This window comes from Bidens hawaiensis, unplaced genomic scaffold (assembly GCF_021521415.1).
Source record: "Bidens hawaiensis isolate Kalapana, Puna unplaced genomic scaffold, B.hawaiensis_p1.1 tig00022900_1, whole genome shotgun sequence".
NCBI lineage: Eukaryota > Viridiplantae > Streptophyta > Magnoliopsida > Asterales > Asteraceae > Bidens > Bidens hawaiensis.
Genome location: NW_027493584.1, coordinates 159011 through 163371, shown reverse-complemented (window position 1 = coordinate 163371; position 4361 = coordinate 159011). Strand labels below are relative to the sequence as shown.

The 4361-nt window shown below is 40.7% G+C and overlaps 1 long non-coding RNA gene across 1 annotated transcript; it reads left to right on the top strand.

Moving 5' to 3' along the window:
* Nucleotides 1-284: 284 nt before the first annotated feature.
* On the top strand, nucleotides 285-3161 carry LOC143566535 (uncharacterized). Its single transcript, XR_013141248.1, has 2 exons — nucleotides 285-1697; nucleotides 1832-3161. It is a non-coding gene; the product is annotated as an uncharacterized LOC143566535 (long non-coding RNA).
* The last annotated feature ends 1200 nt before the right edge of the window (nucleotides 3162-4361 follow it).

The window sequence follows — 4361 nt, the reverse complement described above, 5'->3', positions numbered from 1 at the left end:
TTTCTTCTTCCAGCAGTCGGCTGTGGCGTGGCCGAGTCAGTTGCATAATTCACAGACTCGTGAGGCGAAATGGCATCTACCCCTGTCATGTTTCTTGCAAATTTTGCACTGAGGGATGCCAGAAGTGGAGCTGGGTTTTCGTTGATCAATACCCTTACCCTTGAAACGGGTATCTCCACCTCTTTTCGAGTCATGAGTTGGGACCACCTTCCTATCTTCCTCCTTGTTGCGGATCATTCCGCCCATTAGATATCCTGCCAACTCCATCGCGGAGTCGGCGGTTTGTGGTAGGTGTGACCTTACCATGTCACGAATTTCTCGCGGTAAGCCCCAGATGTACCGTGTAACTTTGCTAGACTCAGGCGTGACTAGCTGGGGTACCAAGCGACAGTATTCGTGGAACTTGGTGTTGTACTCACGGAGGTTTGTTCCGACGACCTTGTGAGCGAGAAATTTGGTTTGGATTTGGTCCGTTTCATGCATCGGACAGAATTTTGACAACATCAAACCCTTAAATTCACTCCAGGACAGCTTGTACATCGCTTCTCTTCCTCTGCTCATTAACAATGAGTTCCACCATTCGTGTGCTTCGCCTTTGAACATCAAGGCGGAGTATTGTATCTTTTCTTCTTCCGTGCATTTTCTTGTAATCACGATTGTTTCCATCTCTTCGAGCCACCTAACGGTGTTAATGGCTCCTTTGTCGCCATGGAATTCTTTAGGCCCATATTACTTAAAGTCTTTAAACGAGCAACCTCCTATTTTAAGTTTCTTGAACTCTTTCCTAACATCCTTGTCATCATTCGAATCATGATCGCTCTCCTCCGCACGAGAAGGTCGTGTTCGGGGTTTAGAAACAGATTTACGGGATGGGTTTTCAGATTGAGAATGTTTTGTTTGAGATTTTTTTGTTTGAGATCGATTTTCAGATTTTTCTTGAACAGCTTTCTCAATCATTCGTTGTATTTGGCTCATAAATTTTTCGGTGATTGGTTCCTCTTGTTCAGGACCTTTCCCTTTAGCTTCTCTTTTCTCGGCTTCCTTTCGGGAGGCCTCACGATTGTCGCTTTGTCGAGACATTTCCTTTTAATCTTTTATCTGTTATCTGAAATTTACACATTTATTTCTTTATTATACAAGTCTTTATTTATTTCACATTTATATACATATCATAAATGATATGTATATCTTTTACAAGTTCCTATCCGTTCTATACATATGATACATATGTTACATATAGCACATATCATACAAAACTATGTTACACATAAGACGTTTTCTTCAACTACTCAATCTTTCATGTACTTCTTCACAACTTTGGTAAGCTTGTGGCATTTGCGAAGAAGTCTATTTCCAACTTTTTCCTTCTTCTTCTTGTCATCAGCAACCCTCTTTCTTAACTCGTCTGTCTCTTGCAAGGCTCGGTCCAAATGCTCCTCTTGGGACCGGGGCATGTCGGTTGGATACCCATATCGTGGAGGTGGGTCGCGGTAACCCATCATTACTACGTCGTAGTGGTTTCGGGGATCTGGGTATGGTGAAGTTGCCGTTTCATCGGGGGAATTGTTGAAGAAGGCATTAGCAGCCTCGTTTTGCTCTTGGATTTCCTGAGCCTGCTCTTCAATAGACGGTATCATGCCTTGGTATGGCGGAAAGCTTGATGACGCCTGATCCTTGAGTTCGTGGAGGAATTTTATGTAAGGGTTGACAGAACCGTAGCTTGGAGTGGAATGTTGTTCCACCGGTGTGGTTACCTCGTTTGGATTGTCCGGGTATTCTTCTTCTTCCGGATCTGTTTCTTCCTCGGGCTCCTCCTCTGATTCTTCTTCAGGGTCGGTTTCTTCCATTGGTTCTTCCTCGGGATCAGTCTCCTCCATTGGTTCTTCATCTACTGATTCTTCTTCCTGTTCCTCTTCCAATATCTCCCAGTCTTCTTCAGTTAATCCGGTCATGTGAATCGTCTTTTGTGGCGTTATTATCCTCATCTTGGGTTTTCGGGAGGGTCCTCCATTGTTGTGTTGGGGGCTGGCGGAATCCATGGTTGACTTGCCGGTATGCCACCTTCGTTGGTCGGAGTGGCATTGCATCCAGTCGGAGGAGGGAGATTTTGGTTCCTCCTTGATTGGTATGTTGGAGAGGAATGCATAAGATGGGTGTGGATTTGTCGGTATGTAACCAGTTGGGTAATGTTGGGGTTCCTCTGTGGGTTGGTAGGTAGGAATTTCTGACGGGTGATATGTGGGGATTTCGGATGGTTGGTACATCGGCAGTGGTGGTGGATGGTAGCTCGAATGTCGTGGTGCCTCAATGCTTGTCCACGATTGGTTATAGGGGACGCTAAGTGAGTAGTGTCTTGAGGTTTGGTATCCTCCATGTGGTGGAATATTGAGATGACTTGGGTTGGGTTGTTGATTGTGTTCTTCGTTGAAAAAGGACTCGAAGTAGTCTTTGCTCATAATGTCTGGTGGGAATTTGTAAAATTTCCTTGCTCGTCTTGCTTCCTTGTCATAATATTGTATTAGTTCCTCGTACGACATCTCTTGGGTGGTATAGATTGTAGAGAGGGAAAGAAAGAATTACCAACCAATCTTATCCCTATTCAAATAAACAAGTAAATATTTCCTATGCTTGAATCGAAGCTTAGGTATTGTATTATGATACCCAATTCGCTAAGATCGATGGCTCTGATACCAACCTATCACACCCCCATTCTAGGCCTAGGAGGCGTGACCCATCGGTTGGTACCACTTTTGTAAATAAAACAGAGTTGCGGGTTATAGCGGAAGTCTTAATAAAAACAAAGGATCGATTTATAAAATATTTACATTACAAAAGACGAGACGAAAGTCTCGTTCAGTATTACTTGTTTATAAGTTACAAACCACCATGTTTAATATTTACAAGAAAATTATCCGAGCCACCGGATACTTGAGCTCACTTCGTCTTGCAAGCTCTATTCCTGGTTACCTGCAAAATATTAATAAAATACGTCAGCAACGAATGCTGGTGAATATGCTAACGCAAAAATATTTTCTTTACTTAATTACCCCTCGAGACTACATAAGTCTCGGCCCATCTTGGCTTAGGAATAATCAAGTTATAAACATTCATTATAAACTCGAGCCTCTGCTTGAGATCACCTCAGCGAAACACCGCAGCGTTTATGACATAACTTAGGTACTATAAATATACACATGACCATTTCCCCGCTCGGACATAACTTGGGTCCGGCCCGTCATGGCCGACAAGGTAGGCATAATGCCCGACCAAAATAATAATAAAATATTATAACGGCTTAATACGCCGAGTCGTTATTATGCTCGATGACAAACAAACGAAAGAAAGATATAACAAAGAAAGAAAAGAAAAGAAAGATAGAATATATATAAGTATATAAAGATATTCTTTGTTATAAATATATTATTTAAGTGTAATGAGTATACTTAGATAATAAAAGAAATAAGTTTCTTAAGAAAGAAGAAACGTCGGATTTTCAAATAAACTAAAGGTTTATCAAAGATTACTTTTTAACTAAAGGTTTTAAAGTAAAACAATGAACTAAAGGTTCATCGAGAAAAATAAGACTAGAGGTCTTAAAGCCGGATCGTGTATCCGACTGATGGCCGGGGGTCATGGCCAAGCGTGGTGCGATGTGCCCACCGCATTCCACATATGTAAGGATCCAGACAAACGTATACCATAGCCTGAGGGCTGGCTTATACTCTTATTTATAATGTTTTTAGAGACACGTAGCCTCATGTAAAGTTTGACACATAACACATTTGTTTGTTTGAAAACAAGTTTGTAAAAATGGGGCGTATTCACCTTTCAATAGGATCGGCTTCCAACACCGTCCGATAATTCTCCTTCGCTATCTCGCACCTATAGTACGAGTATAACATTCATCAGTCGGATACACGATCCGGCTTTAAGACCTCTAGTCTTATTTTTCTCGATGAACCTTTAGTTCATTGTTTTACTTTAAAACCTTTAGTTAAAAAGTAATCTTTGATAAACCTTTAGTTTATTTGAAAATCCGACGTTTCTTCTTTCTTAAGAAACTTATTTCTTTTATTATCTAAGTATACTCATTACACTTAAATAATATATTTATAACAAAGAATATCTTTATATACTTATATATATTCTATCTTTCTTTTCTTTTCTTTCTTTGTTATATCTTTCTTTCGTTTGTTTGTCATCGAGCATAATAACGACTCGGCGTATTAAGCCGTTATAATATTTTATTATTATTTTGGTCGGGCATTATGCCTACCTTGTTAGGCTTAGAAACACCCTCTTTACTCGGGCAGCACTTCGACGCTGTTCGTTCTTCTATGCTCACTTGGAATAACACCTTC